This window comes from Alexandromys fortis, unplaced genomic scaffold, assembly GCF_014885135.2.
Source record: "Alexandromys fortis isolate MF-2015 unplaced genomic scaffold, M_Fortis_MF-2015_v1.1 scaffold_424, whole genome shotgun sequence".
In the NCBI taxonomy this organism is placed as follows: Eukaryota; Metazoa; Chordata; class Mammalia; order Rodentia; family Cricetidae; genus Alexandromys; species Alexandromys fortis.
In genome coordinates, this window is record NW_026068307.1 from 211,699 (window position 1) to 228,408 (window position 16,710).

The 16,710-nt window shown below is 36.8% G+C and overlaps 1 pseudogene; it reads right to left on the bottom strand.

Moving 5' to 3' along the window:
* Positions 1 to 11,191: 11,191 nt before the first annotated feature.
* LOC126495062 (Ig heavy chain V region 102-like) lies at positions 11,192 to 11,656 on the bottom strand (annotated as a pseudogene).
* Positions 11,657 to 16,710: the final 5,054 nt, after the last annotated feature.

Consider the following 16,710-nt stretch of genomic DNA (forward strand, 5'->3'; position numbering starts at 1 on the left):
ATTTGCAGCTGCTTATATAGGGAGTCTGCCTAGCAACCTTTGATACTTTGATACTTTAACTGCTTTTCTGGAGACCCACCGGCAGGAAAGAAAGCAGGGGAACATCCCTGTCAATTACAGACCACAAGGAAGTTCCCCTGCAGGTCAGGGGAAGTGTGGGCAGCTAGATCACAACAACTCATCCTGTTTTCTAGTGGAAGAACTGCAACCTTTATTATGGTATCAAGCGAGGCCTGGGTAAATGCCATCTTGTAATGGCAGCCACTCAAATCAGCTCCCAGCAGGGGACTTGATTGGGGGAGGGGGGAATGGTAGGTGGTGGTGGGGAAGAGACAGAAATCTTTAATAAATAAATAAATAAATAAATATAAATAAAAAAAGTTTCAAGCATGAAGTAGCACTTGGGAATCAAGAAATCAGGAATTGGTGTAAGGCAAACCAAAATTAGGGGTGATATGAAAACTATGTGTAAATATAGGATCCTGCATCAGAAGTAAAAAATAAAGATGTAGATAACATGGGTTGTGTGATGCCTGACAAAATGAAGTTAGATTGCTTATAGTAAATTTAGGCGAAGTATGGACTAAAGACAAACATAAGAACCTTTTAACCTTTGCTATTTCTATAACAAAACAAGGGGAAATAATATACAGTAAATAGTTGCCTTGTTCTAAATTTGCAGTTTTCTTTGGTTGAAAATATATTTGTGTTTAGATAATAATGTGATTAGAGAGCGTTTATATCAAAACCAAATAATTAAAAAAACTCTTGGCAAGCCTTATATCGAGATTAAATTCTACTTCAGCTGTTGGTGCTATTTCTGTGGTCTGTTCTCACTATGATCTATGGTTATCTGGGTTATTGTAGAAAGCTGTGTAGAAAGCATGAGGATGAACTTTGTACCTGCCTGGGTGAACAGTGTTGCTTTCCAAAGACATGAGTTATCAATTGAACATCTTAATGCCAAGTTAGAATAACTCTCTATGAGTTAATGGTCAGAGAATCCGTACAGGTCTAAAATCAGTATGAGGTATTGCAATTGTCCTTAGTTGCCCACAATAACTCAATCGTTAGACTTTATTTCTGGGAACCATTAAAAACTCAATAGATTGTAGGAGCCAGAGCAAATGGGTGTCTTAAGAAAAATATCTTTTCCAACAGGACTGAATAAATGAACCTACAGAGATTGTGAAAGCATGCACAATGCCTGCAAAGATTCAATACACATGGGTTTCCAGTGATGAGAGATAGAGAGAGACACACAGACACAGGCTCTCAACTCAAAGCAAGAAGTTTCAGCAATTGATGTTTGTAAAGGAAGAATTAATTTTCTGTAATGGAGTATCATTGCGTATATTGACCACACTTAAGGGTGGATCCATGTCCAGGATTTGATGGCCAACATAAAATGACCTCAATTGTATGTTTGTAGATATTTTCTATCATGTCAATTTTATTGCATTTCTTTTCACCCAATATGTTTTGCTTAGTACTATAGTTTCAGGTTTGAATTGTTTAAAATTTTTTGTTTTGGTTTACTTTAGTTTTGGTCGCTCTCTCTCTATCTCTCTGTCTCTCTCTGTCTCTATGTCTCTTTCACTATCTCTGTGTTTGTGTGTGTATGTTTCTGTGATCTGTGTAATTTTGATTGTTTTAATCCTATTTTAAAACTTTTTTTTTGCTTATGTATCAGTTTTCTACAAAGAGAAAGAGCTGGAAAGTGAGGAGGTAGGAAAGATCTAGAAAAAGTGAGAAAATGGAAATCAGTAATTTTAATATATTGCATTAAAATTTATTCTAAAAATATACAAATGGTAAGTGAAAACTGAGTAAAATAAGCAAAAACCTTTAAACCTCTGAAAATTTTAATAAATAATTTTTACTGTTCTTGAGCATGGAAACATCACATGTCAATCAGCAGGTGCAGATCAGCTAGTAGATATTAAGTATGGACACCACAGAGAATACAGAGTAACCTCCACTCAAACCACAACTTTTTACTAGGGATTCTTGGTACTATTGTGCCCCCTTCTGGTTCTGAGATGTCCTGTAGGTTGGTTTGTCAAGGCTTACACAGATGGCATTCTCTGCCATGAGCACCATCATCCCTGCAACTTCAGTGCTCACAGAGCTCAGCTGCAGGGAGAAATGGCTCTGGTTCTTAGATGATGCTGACTGGATATTTGAGAGATTGGTTTTCATTTATGCCTATAATTGTCAATGTCTCTCTTAATGCCAGGTTCCTCTTGAGAGGATCCAGTTCTATCAAATCCTTCTTGTAATATATAAAATGAAGGCAAACCTGGGTCTTAGCAGCTTTCATCTTGTTACAACTTGAGAAGAGCACCAGAACTCAGAGAAGCTCAGTAGATCTTGAGTTCAGCTTTATTCCCTCATGTGTTCATGTATGAATTACTGAGACACTCAGAACAGGAGTCAAAAGAAAGAGGAGGAACAACTGTGGCACTCACAGACCAGGTAATAAATCAATAAAAATACTTTCACATTGAGGAGATAATAGTCAGGCCAATTTGAAATGTAACCCAATTTATTTACCATTATGCATTTGAATGTATTTAAGGGAATGGAAGTGGAGAGAAGATCCTTTTACAAGGATCCTCTTGGGTAGAGGTATATCTCTTTAGACAGTTTTATCTCTCTCTGTCTACCACTCTGAATCCAGGATCTTCTTATTCTTGGAAAGAAAATGTATTGATAAAGCTTTACAGGAGTTGAATGTTTTCAATAAGAAGGATGAATTTAGAAGGTGCTTTCAGGAATGAGAGAATCCAAGAACACTACACAATATTTTGTATATATGACTGTTTAAATTTCTGAAGTGTAACTACAAATATTAACACAAAAATTTATGCTACAGAAAGCCAAGTTACTCATGTATGTTTTGTTCTAACTTCTAGACCATGAATCATTTGTGCCTAGTATTGCAGGAGAAAAGCAGCTTGATCCAGTCAGTTGCATGGCTTCTCATCAATCACTGACCGCAATTGGTATGATGTCATTGGGTCTTTCAGTTCATAGGGCATCATCTTCAGGGCAACATCTCATTATAAAGGAACAGTTCTCTGTATGATTCAGAATGCTGAATGAACTTAAGTTGTCATTTCTTTTTCTGTTCTTGTCAGAGTAGAGTCCTTAAGTCTTCCTCTCATAGTCTAGTTTGGTGGGATGCTGATGGCTACCATGTGTGACAATGTACAAAAGCCTTTGCCTGCTTAATCCATATGGCTTCACAGAGACATCCTGCTCATAGAATGAAATATAGTCACAAAATTTTGGGCCTTGAAATTTTGAGGGATGGTGTGAGAGTCTGCTCCTAAGGTAAACAATGTGAATATTGCAGCATGTGCTGATCTGATGCAATGTCTGTGGAACTATTGAGTCTTTTTTCAAAAATACATGAACACATTGATTTCTAGTATTCTCACCCACCTTTTACTTGTGGATTATTTCCCAATTCACATCAGTCTGGGGCCTGGTTTCATTAACCATATATGCACAGTAGTTCCATGTGTTATTGTTTTTATGTTTGATGCATCTTCACTACTGAAGGGCCTGAGCATGATTTGCACTATTCCTGAGTCTCTTTGTAGATAGGTTTGCATCTGAAACCTGGATCATACCTTCTCTATCTTTCTTACTCACAGATGGAAACACCATGATTTCCTCAGTGGTCAGATATCGCAGCAGAAATGAGAACCAATTTAGATGTGTTTCTGCAGCTGTCTGAAGTGTCTGTTAGGTAATTTACCTGTGGAGGAGGTTAGGGATAAGTTCTACATTCCCCTCCTCTGAAATATCATGAATCAGTATCTGGAATTACTACTGATAGAACACCTAGACTGTACAGATCAAGGTGAATGTCTATGAAGGTTTATTAAATGTGGACCCAATACGTATTATTGATGGGATACCCGATGACACAATTTGATCACTGAAAAGCATAAAAAATAATTATAGGCCACCAATGTGTAACCATTTGAGATTACTCATGAGGAAGACTTGGTACATTGATTGGAATCTGGAAAAAATTAATTAAATCCTCATGAATCTTTGTGGTTCTAAGAAAACACAGAGTCAATTATAGGATATGGATATTTTCTGTCTATTTAAAAGAGACTTAAGTCAGACAAGACATCATATGCTTTGAGTGTGTGAGGCATAATAGTTGAAAAAAGAATCTGATAAACTTCCAAGATTCATCAAGTGAAGAAGTAACCATAATATTTTTCCCTGAAAGTGAACTCTGTCCTGAAATCCCAGAGAGTATGTGTTCTTGGAAAGGCAACTATTATCACAGAATGGAAACACAAAAAGGTATATATGTACTCTGGAGTCATGAGAAGACCCAAGTAGTAAGTGCATGTCTCTATTGCTCACCAATTTATGACTATGGGCCCAAAAATCATTTTCAGCTCAGAAGCCTGAGGTCTCTTGCATGCAAAATAAATTGTTGTGGCCCTTCTAGCAGAATTGTAAAGCAGCTATATAGTTGGACCTTCAGTTAAAGCTTTGCAGCCATGTTAGATGCTCTACTCATTGTGCTTGCAGAATCTATTTATTCTGAATTAGGATGTTCAAACTTTTTCTACATATTGATCAGTCCACCATTGGTGGAAAGTAGTAGTGTGATTTTGAAACACACTGGTATTTTATGCATTATTACATATTTTCAATTTCTATTTAAATTTGCTTATTTTATATACTGACTACAGTTTTCTGCTCCCTTCTCTCTTCCCGTCCCTCTCCACACATATCCCTCTTTTTAACTCCTTCTCCATTTCTGTTGAGGAAAGGATAGGTCTCCCATGAGTATCAACAAAATATGGCTTATCAAGTTCCCATAGGATTTAATGACCTCACGTTTACTTTGAATTAGCAAGGATACATAGTATGACAAGTAAGGTCCCAAAGCCTGTAAAAGAGTTTCAGAAATTCCCTGTCCCCATTGTTAGTAACACCATAAGAGGACCAAGATAGCCAACTATAATATATATGCAGTGGATCTAGACCATTCCTTTGCAGGCTTTCTGGTTTCCAGTTCAGGCAGTGAATCCCTATGATCCCAGGTTAGCTGATTCTCTGAGTTTTCTTGTTGTGTCCTTGATCCCTCTGGCTCCTACTATCCTTTGTATACCTCTTCTGTGGGATTCTTAGTGGGTCTGCTTCTGTTTCTATATTTTGATGTATGATGCCTCTCTCAAACAATTGCACAAGACACCAATCAATTAGTATAGCAGAATTTTAATTCAGCACACAGTTGCAAGTTTCTAACTTAGAATTAGAGAAGAATATTCAAAGTTGCCAAAAGGTATTATCAGGATGATATCATCTATTCTCAGCATCCAGATTTCTCATGTAGAGGAATTCTGTGATGGAGGAACATGCAGAACAGGTCACTTTTCTCTGCTACACTTCTCCATGACACACCCCAGAGATCACAAGTGTCATGTGTCTCCATGCTTCTCCTTGCTTAGATATTCATACAAACTGAACAGACTTCAGTAAAACACTAGTGCCTGTCACATGTTGTATCCCCAAACTATAGAACAGGTTATTGTGTCTCTGTGGTTCAATGCAATGCAGTATGCTGTGAATACAAGGCAGGGTATTGGGACTTGGTAAAACTATGAATGTGGAACCTGTGATCAGCGGTTAATCTCTGAACCTACCTCTCAGATCTCATGAATAGAAACTGAAATGATGAAAACATTTTTAATAGTAATTAAGAAGTAATTTTGGAAATCTACTGAGAATTAAACTTTGGTTTACTAGATGATCAAACACTTCTACTTAAAGATATTGACCCAGTTATGGTAGTACCTATGCAGTAGAATTCATTCTTAGTTCTGTTATATTTTCCCTCAACACTTAAGCAGAATTTTGAGCAAGTCTGCATTTTAGTTGTCTCTGTCCTTTCAGCACAAAGGTAGCTTCTTTCTCCCTCAGAGTTTCTGACATGCCTCAGATGAGTGCTGTGACTCTGTGTCTTACACAGTAATAGATAAAAGAGTCTGCAGATGTGACAATGTTGAGCTCCATGTAGGATGTCTTGAACATGGTGTATGCATACAGTGTGGCGTTGTCATCAAACTTTTTGTCTATAGTTTATTCTACCAGTTATTGAGAATATGTTTCCAACCTATTCAAGCCCACGTTAGCATCTGTCTCACCCAGCTTATATTGGAAGTGGGGAAGTGATGAGTCAAAACCTTTGCAGGACACCTTTACAGAAGCTCCAGGAACACTCAATTCAGACAGAGACTCCTTCAGATGAGCCTGAGAATGAACTCCTGTGAAGAATACATACTGGCTTTTACTGTCACTTCACCCTCATTCTACCCCTTAGGCCTAAGACTAAAGATTCACTTACCTATAGCTGCTGCGACCAGGCAGAACATGTTTCAGCACCAGTCTGTGTTAAAAACATGTGTGTTCAGGGACTAGTGGCAAAGTGTAATAATGTGCTGCTGTAGAGATTATGGACATCCTTTTATTTACAACCAGCAACTCTATAATTTACATATTCTTGAGGGAGGGTATTTGTTACACCAACAATTGATCCTGTTTGAAAAAGAACAGAAAGGAGATTATGTTTTAGGCAGCAAGGCGGTGAGATATGAGCCTCAAATCTGTCTGAGGAAATGCAGTCTTTGCTCCATCCCTGGTTCTTGTGCACACAGAGCTCTTCCATCCCACTGAGAATCAGTTCATCACATACATTAATGTGAAACATCTAAAGAGTGAAACATCTAAAGGATGATACATTCCTACATATGTATCATCAGGGTAGGAAGAGAGAAATGATCAATAGTGCAGTAGGCAGATGACCAGAAATTGTTGGGAACACTCCAGAGGTTGTTTATGCACACATTAGAAACATAAGTAAACATGTTCTGTATATCCAAAATCTTCTCATTTATCAAACAACAATCAATACACAATTTTGCAGGGGGTATTGTAGTGTGTTTCACTTAAATTTTCTTTAGTTAAGAAATTTTAACCAATATTTACTGATCATACTTATTTATTTTCCAGATGTTCCTAGATATGTTTCACATCCCAACTAAATAACTACCACAAGAAAAAATTCCTAACAATCCAAAGAATCAATGAAACAAAAAACTGGTTCTTGGAGAAAATCAACAAGATTGAAAAACCCCTATCCAAATTAATCAAACGGCAGAGAAAGAACATGCAAAGTATTAAGATCAGATATGAAAAGGGGAACATAACCACAGACACAGAGGAAATTCAGAGAATCATTAGATCTTACTACAAAAGCCTGTATGCCTCAAAATTGGAAAATGTAAAAGAAATGATCAATTTTTAGATAAGTACTATATACCAAAGTTAAATCAAGACCAGGTGAACAATCTAAATAGACCTGTAAGTTGCAAAGAATAAGAAGCTGTTATCAAAAACTTCCCTAGCAAATAAAAGCCCAGGACCAGATGGTTTCAATGCAGAATTCTACCAGAACTTCCAAGAAGAGCTAATATCTATACTCCTTAATGTATTTCACACAATAGAAACAGAAGAATCATTGCCAAATTCCTTTTATGAAGCTACAGTTACCCTGATACCAAAACCACACAAAGATTCAACCAAGAAAGAGAATTACAGGCCAATCTCACTCATGAACATTGACACAAAAATTCTCAATAAAATACTGGCAAACCGAATCAAAAAACACATTAGAAAAGTTATCCATTATGATCAAGTAGGCTTCACCCCAGAGATACAGAGCTGGTTCAACATACACAAATCTATCAATGGAATCCACCATATAAATAAGCTGAAAGAAAAAAAAAACATATGATCATTTCATTAGATGCTGAAAAAGCATTTGACAAAATTCAACATCTCTTTATGATAAAGGTCTTGGAGAGATTAGGGATACAAGGTTCATACCTAAATATAATAAAAAGTTATATACAGCAAGTCGACAGCTAACATCAACTTAAATGGAGAGAAACTCAAAGCCATTCCACTAAAATCAGGAACAAGACAAGACTGTCCACTCTCTCCAGACCTCTTCAACATAGTGCTTAAAGTTCCAGAAATAGCAATAAGACAACATAAGGAGATCAAGGGGATCTGAATCAGAAAGGAAGAAGTCAAACTTTCATTTTGAAGATGATAAGATAGTGTACATAAGTGACCCCAAAAACTCTACCAAAGAACTCCTACAGCTGATAAACACCTTTAGTAATGAGGCAGGATACAAGATCAACTTCAAAAAATCAGTTGCCCTCCTATAAACAAAAGATAAAGAAGCAGAGAGGGAAATCAGAGAGGCATCACCTTTCACGATAACCACAAATAGCATAAATATCTTGGGGGTAACTCTAACCAACAAAGTGGAAAGATCTATTTGACAAGAACTTTAAGTCTTTGAAGAAAGAAATTGAAAAGGATACCAGAAAATGGAAGGATCTCCCTTGCTCTTGGATTGGGAGGATCAACATAGTAAAAATGGAGATTCTATTAAAAGCAATCTATAGATTCAATGCAATCCCCATCAAAATCCCAACAAAATTCTTCACAGACCTTGAGAGAACAGTAATCAACTTTATAAGGAAAAACAAAAAACCAAGGATAGCCAAAACAATCCTATATAATAAAAGTATTTCTGGAGGCATTACCATCCATGACTTCAAACTCTATTACAGAGCTACAGTATTGAAAACAACTTGGTATTGGCATAAAAACAGAAATGTTGACCAATGGAATCGAATATAAGACCCGGATATTAACCCACAAACCTAAGAACACCTGGTTTTTTATTATTTTTATTTTTTATGAAAAATTTCCACCTCGCCTCCTCCCATTTCCATCTACTTCCCCCACTCCCCCTCCTCCTCCCTCTCCAGTCCAAAGAGCAGTCAGGGTTCCCTGCCCTGTGGGAATCCCAAAGTCCTCTCCCCCTCAATCCAGGTCTAGGAAGGTGAGTATCCAAACAGACGAGGCCAGTATTTTATTTAGTACTTTTGTAACAATGGTCATGAGTAAGATTGGTCATTAATTTTCTTCCTTAGTAATATCTTTCTGTGATTTGGGTATCAGGGTAATTGTAGCCTCATAAAAAGGGTTTGGCAATGTTCTTTCTGTTTGGAATTGTTTGGAATAATATGAGGAGTATTGGCATTATTTCTTTTTTGAAAGTATTGTAGATTTCTGAGCTGAAACCATCTGGTCCTGGGTTTGGGTTTTTTGTTTGTTTGTTTGTTTTTAGTTTGGAGAATTTTTATGACTATCTCTATTTCTTCAGCTGTTATAGATGTGTTTAATCCAAGAGAAGTTAGATAACAAAGAGAATACTAAGAGAAACATGCATAGATTATCCTGAGAAGGGGAAGTAGACCTGATCTTTTGAGAAAGTTGGGTTTGTGTGTGGAGAGGAGAAGAGCTTTGTTAAGGAGGGTTTAGTCAAAGCAATGTGCTAGACTTCCTTGATTCCCCACATGAAGCCTTAACCTCTCTGAGGAATGAATGGGAGTAGAATGAAGAAGAATGTGGGTGGAGGAAGCAGGAGGAAGGAAAGGAGTGGTAACTGGGAATGGTATGTAAAATAAGAAATAAAATACCATTTTTTTAAAAATGAATAAATCCTTTTTAATATCAAGAAATGTTATAGATGTTTGAGGGTCATTTCTCTATAGAAATAATAGATGCTATGACAAATACGTATGAAAGGATACTCTTGGCCTGACAAGCCCATATGAAAACAATTCTCATCACCCCCAGTTTAGACTATGACTTTAGTAATGGATGGATGGTTGTCTGTCCACTGCTTCTCATATCCAAAGCATTAACACCTTAAAAACAATAATCTTATCATAAGTTTCTCAGAGAAGTTAATTTTCAGACAGTGGCCCAACAGCTTGCCTGCCCTTAAGTGGTTAACAATCAAAGTAGCCAAGCTGCTATAAGAACTTGGAATAAAGTTCTTGATATTAATACTCCCAAGACATCTTTCCACTATAGACAAAAGCTACAGATCCTTTTATTTCTTTGTAGGTCATCTACAACAAGCTATAGAGCAGCACATTGATAATAAATAAGCTGCTTCCTCCTGGGCTCTTTAATCTGCTTATTAAAATACAAATTTTTATCTGTACAAAGGTTCATTGTGTAGTTGCTAATGCCTCTCCTACTATTGTTGATTCTATACAAGCATGCCAAAACGATGGCACAGAGGAATGAAAAGGTCAGATTCTGGCAGTATTTTTGTGGCTTCCTATATGTTTCAAATGTGGGTGGAAATAAAAATTCTCTAAAAATTCTCAAAAATAATATAAACAAAAAACTTGACAATCAGCCCAGGATAATAAACCTTCCTCTAACATACCTGAAAAATGTAAAATGCAATTTCACTGATCCAGTCAATGTCAATCTAGATGTGGTGACAAAGACAATCTAATTTCAGGAAGCAAGCAAATGAGCAACCAGGGCTGCTTATGAACAGGACCAGGCCTCTTATATTCTCAGGTTGGAATCCCATTGCTCTGCCCCCAGTGCTATCTATGGAGAAGCCCAGTTTCTTGCAAAATTAGCAGACTCTGTACCCTCAGGATTCCACATCTTGACACTCAGATCTATCCTTAATCCTAAATGAGTAAGAAATTTGATTGCTACTGCCAAAAGCAATTCATGACCACAATGTATCAGTAACTAAAGACATACAATTTGATTTCATAAAAGAGCTTAAAGAACCTAACCCAACATCTATAGCAACCCCTTCCAACAAACAGCCATTGCTTGTTTGTAGGAATTCAAACTGTACTATGAAAGGGGTTTTGTTTGCCCAAATGCTGTTGATTTGTGTTATACTGACATGATGAAAGCTTATTCCCAGCTACTCAAACAACAATTCTAGTCCCTAAGGTTTAAGAGATATTTGATTCATAATGTATTGCTACAGTTTGTCCTATTTGCTTTATAAAAAAGAATGGAGGTGGTGACTGGTAAACATCTGGTCCAGTTATGGCCTGCTCTGAGGTATCCAGAATCAGCATGACTTCCTTCCCAGAAGTTCTTTTGAAAAGGTGACAAAGACCCTGAAAGACTGATTTGACAGACAAAGGGACAATCCTAGTGATTATTTCTCAGCAAGTCTCCAGGCTAATGATTTCTGTCATCTCAGACTCAGGGCAGCTTCCTGCTTCTCCAGAGTTTCTGAAACACTCAGGATATGGCTGCAACACTGTGTCTTCCGCAGTAATAGACTGCAGAGTCCTCAGATGTCAGGCTGCTGAACTCCATGTAGGCTGTGCTGGAGGATTTGTCTGCAGTCAATGTGGCCTTGCCCTGGAACTTCTGAGCATATTTAGTTTCATCATCTGCTGGATCAATCCTTCCAATCCATTCCAGTCCCTGCCCAGGCTTCTGCTTCACCCAGTGCATAAAGTAGCTAGTGAAGGTGTACCCTGAAGCCTTGCAAGACATCTTCACTGAAGCCCCAGGCTTCACCAGCTCAGCTCCAGATGTAGCACCTGGATCTGTGAGTTCACACCTGCAGATAGAAAGGAAAAGTGGATGCCATTCTCACCTGAGAGTGTGGAAATCTGTATTTAGGGAGAGTGTTACCTGTAACTGCTGCCAATAGAAAGAGGACAATATATCTCCATCCCATGGTGAGGATCTTGTGTGCTCAGTGACTGTGGAGAGGACACTGATCATATGATGTTATGGTGTGTGCATCCCTGTATTGATTTGCATATCCATGAGCAGGGAACTTCTTAAATAAGGACCTAGTACAGTTGGAGAAAAAGGAGGTACAGGGCACCTGGGTCAGGTAGCAAGATGTTGAGGTTCAAATCGTAATCCTTTCTGGGGAAATGATCTCATACTTCTTCCCTGAGCACTGTGCAGACCTTCTGTAAATAACATCATGGCCTATGATCTCAAATGATTTCAGACCTGAAACGGTTACCTCGCCTTGAGACATGGTTATCAGATTGATTTATAAGAGTTGATTGTGATTATGAAGATGATAGCCATTAGTAATCCCAAAACCTGCTAAGTTTTCAGAACGTGTAGCCTTTTTTCAGATATATACAATTTATATTTGCTTTTGCACCTTGTAACATAAAAACTGACATAAATGACCAAAAGGAAATGTACCATAGAAAAATTTGTACATCAAAGTTTATTACATAACTTTCTCTATTAACTGAATTATGGAAACAATATAATTATAAACAGATGATCCCGGCAAGAAAATGTGTTTATATATGCAATACAACAGAAATATTTTATCTAAAGGGAATAAAGAAATGGCATCACTCTCAGGAAATTCAATGCAACTCTAGACAGCTATATTAGTTAAAGACCAACTTAGAAATCATAAGAGTATTTCATTATTAGTTTTAGATTTTGTGACAAAACAATTACATATACCAATACATAAAAATATTTAAAAGAAACTGTCTAGCATAATAAGGGAAAAACAGGTATGTCAAGAAATATAAGAGTAGAGATTTTTAGAAAATTTACATAATATACAATATCAATTTGAGTGAAATATGTAAGCATATATTAAAATGGTTTTGGTTTTCAAGATGACTTTGCTTATTCTTTAATTGTTATTGATGTATGATATATAATATGATCAAATATACCACAAATATGTCCCTCTTCCTCCAGTTGGGGCCTTCAAATTAATCTCTTTCCCAAATTCCTGGACTCTTTTCTTCATTAACACAATGATTCCATTCAGTGCTATATGCACACATAGAGGTGGGATCATTCACAAATACATAGAGAACCTACAGAAACCATACAAAGAGAAGTGACTATAATTTCCTCATCATTCTTAAAAAGCAAACCGACTTCCACAATTGTGTGGACCTTCATGAGTCCCTCTCCATCATGTTGCAATATTTTAAAATATTATTGCATTTTATTTAATGGTGAGAGCAGCGCACACATGCACCAAGGGGGATGTATTTACCCCTGGGGCAATTTATGAAATAAAAATTTGTATTCTACAATGTGGCTGCAAGCAATCAAATTAGTATTGTCAAGACTGCCAGTAGACACCTTCACATGCTCAGCAATTTCACAGGCTCTCAGCCTGTCTTTGTGTTTGGCTGGATTTGTTCCTGTATTTTGATGGAAACTATAGTGGCTATTAGCTCGTACATGCAATGGTCAAGTTAAGTGGTAACATTAGAATTCCATGACTTTTTGCCCTATATTCTGGATCTTACATTCTTTCCAGTGTCTCGTTGTGATGGTCTTGTGCTTTAGGTGGGAGGTTAAACGACTCATCTGAGATTGTGTACTCAAACATTCATTTTCAGCACTTTGAGTAGTCATGAATGTCTGCATTACTCATGAAACACATCACAGAAGAAATTCTGGGATCAAGGCTGAAAGCAGCATTGACTTATTAGAAACACACATAAATATTTGTAAGACAGTTTGACAATATGGACATTAGAGATACAAGTAGGATCTACTAGGTAAGTAGTATGTCATCTTCAGTCATGGGTATTTTTTAACATGTTTACCAAGGATGAATACTTTCCTATGAATCTGACCACAAATCCAAGTAGAAAGTAGTTCATTATTACATAACTACTAGGCACTAGTGGATACATCTTAGCTGAGGTCTGATATTGTAGATCCTGAATTCTGCTATGGTGTAAGATTATTGATGCCTTTTCTCTCCCTTCAGTCTTATATCACATTTCTGCACTAGAAAACTTACCAAGCAGGGAGAATTTCCTGTTCAGTTCAATGTTGGTTTCTCTATGCCCTACAACTAAAGTCCTCAACTCATAGTGAAATATAGATTGAATCAACTTTGTTGTTCACTTATTAACAAAGAATAATTACGAATAAGAAAACAAAGTACAGCAAATGCAAGCATGAGCTGAGGAAAGATTGTTTGCAAGTTGATGTAAGAATAAATTAGTGTAGTTACATGGGAATCAGTGTGTAGATTTTCACAAAAGTTAATCAATAAAACTCTGTGTGTCCCAGCCATACCCCTCCCAAGCATGTGCTCAATGACTCTTTATCTATATCAGTTCTGTGTCCATGTTTATTGGTGTTCTATTCACAGCAGCTGGAAGATGGAACAAACCTATATTTCCAACAAAAGACAAATATATAATGAAAATTTTGGTTGTATAAACAATGGAATAATAAGCAGAAGTAAAATATGAATTAAGAAATCTATAGATAAGTGGATGGGACAGGAAAAATATGCTGAGTGAGGTCACGCTAGACCATAAATGCAAATGCTACATGTTCTCATTCATATGTGATTGCAAGATGTGAATATTATGTTTGTGTGTTTAATTTATATAAACCAAGAGACTTAAAATTGGCCATTGGGGTTTGAATAATTAAGGTCAAGGATATACTAAAATATAGATAAAATGAAATGAGATCAGGAAGATACAGGAGGCAGAATTTGAAACATGAAATCTTTTGCAAAATGAAGGCATTAAGTGTTGGTGTAAGAGAAACACAATTTAAGTTGTAAGAAAATCATATTAAAATGAGGATCCTAAACATAAGTAAGCATATCAATGTGGAAGATATAAAATGCATTTGCATGACATAATGAAACAAGAACATGAAAGTAAAGAAAAGTAGACTATGGAATAAGAGAAATGTAAATATAATGTTATTTTTATAACAAAATTTCATGAATAAGGAAGATTTCCTAGGTACCTAGTTTTACATTTGAGATTTTCTATGTGTTGACTGAATTTGTGTTCAGATTTTGGTTTGGCTTTATGGATCTGTTGATGATACAGCATTTTTATCAAAAATTATATTTTAAAGAAAATTGTATGAAAACTAATGAGATGTAGATAAACATGTAATTTAGCTATTATCATCACCCCTGTGTTTTTTCTTATCATGCTATATGGATATAAGAGATATATGCTTCCAGAAATATGAGTTAGACAGCTCATGAAGGAGATATGTAGACCATGAAGTCTGCAACTGTATAAGACCCTTGATGTCTTTTCTCTCCCTTCTGGCTACCAGCTCCTTGCTACACAAGAAAAATTACCCAGCAGAGAGAATTTCCTGTTCAGTACAAAGTTGGTTTCTGCCCCCAGAAACCATGAGGTATTAATGAACACCTCTGTATGGGCACAAGACAGCTCTCTATGATTTAATAATCAGAAAGGCCCCACATGTTTTGAGAACAGCATGAGGTATTGCCAATGTTCTTATTTGTCTATAGTAGCTGAATAGTTAGACCTTGTTTCTGATAAAGAATTTAAAATATGAATAAATCTTAAGAGCTAGAAGTGGTGCATAACTCCAAGGAAGAATGTCTTCCAGGCACCACAGGACTGATGCACATTTGAAGTCACAGAGACTGGAAAGCATGCCAAGTCTGCACAGATTCGATCCTAATGGTGTCCCAATGTTGAGAGAAAAACATGGACACTGTCTTTCATCCCCCTAACCAAGAAGTTCTATAATTGATACTTTCTTGCAAAGGAAATGTTTGTTTTCTCTATTGAAGTATTATTGGGTGTACTTACTTCACTCAGGACTGGACACAAATCTTGCAGTAGATGGCTAACACAGAATGAATGCAATATTTTATAGATATTATCTCTGATTTCACATTGTACATTATTTCTTCAGGCTTATTCAACTTTTACCTATATGACAAAGCTTCATTTTGAGTGTTCTTATGGTTTATATGTATTAAAGTTCCTGTTTTTATTTTTACATAAATGATTGGTATTTTAATTTTTTCTTATTTTGACTGTTTGCTTTCTACAGAGAGAAGGAGAGGGTGTGAATTTGGGGAAGGGATTCAGTAACCAGAATATATTGTACATTTTTTTTTTCAAAAAATGTGTAAAGTAAATAAAACTGAATAAAATTTTAAAAGAATATAAAACCCGTGAGGAGTTTGACAAGGAATCTTTATTATATATGACCATGGAAACATCATATGTCAAACACAACTGGTGCAAGTCAGTTAACAGACTTTAAGAAAGGAAACCACATGCTCTCTCTCCTTCTGCTCCTGATTTGGACCTTGAGATTTCTGTCCGGTGCTCTAATGTGGGTCTCTGTCTCTGTCTCCTTTCATCACCGGATGAAGGTTAATATTCAGGAGGATACCTATATGTTTTTCTTTGGGTTCTCCTTCTTTTTTTTGTGGCATTTTTTTTTATTTTGGCTTCAGATCTGAGTCAAATTCACCTACCGTCAACCAAAAAGTTATTTTTTTTTAAGAGTAAATTCCCTTTTCTAATCTGCCGCCTAGCATGAAGTAACCTGTGATGTGGGAATGATTTCTTACTAATAAAGAAACTGCCTTGGCCCATTTTATTGGATAGAAAATTAGGTAGGCGGAGTATACAGAAGAGAATTCTGGGAGAAAGAAGGTTAGAGGGAGAGTCGCCATGGTTCTCCCGCTCCAGACAGACGCAGGTTAAGATCCTCCCTGGTAAGCCAGCTCGTGGGCTACACAGAATATTAGAAATGGGTTAGAACAATATGTAAGAGCTAACCAATAAGAAACTGGACCTAGCCGGGCCAGGCAGTGTTTAAAAGAATACAGTTTCCGTGTAATTATTTCTGGGTATAAGCTAGCCATGCGGGCGGCCGGGTGCCGGGGACGCAGCCCTGCCGCTCCTATTTCAACAGATGGCGCCCAACGTGGGGCTAAATCCACTTAAAAACCTGAGA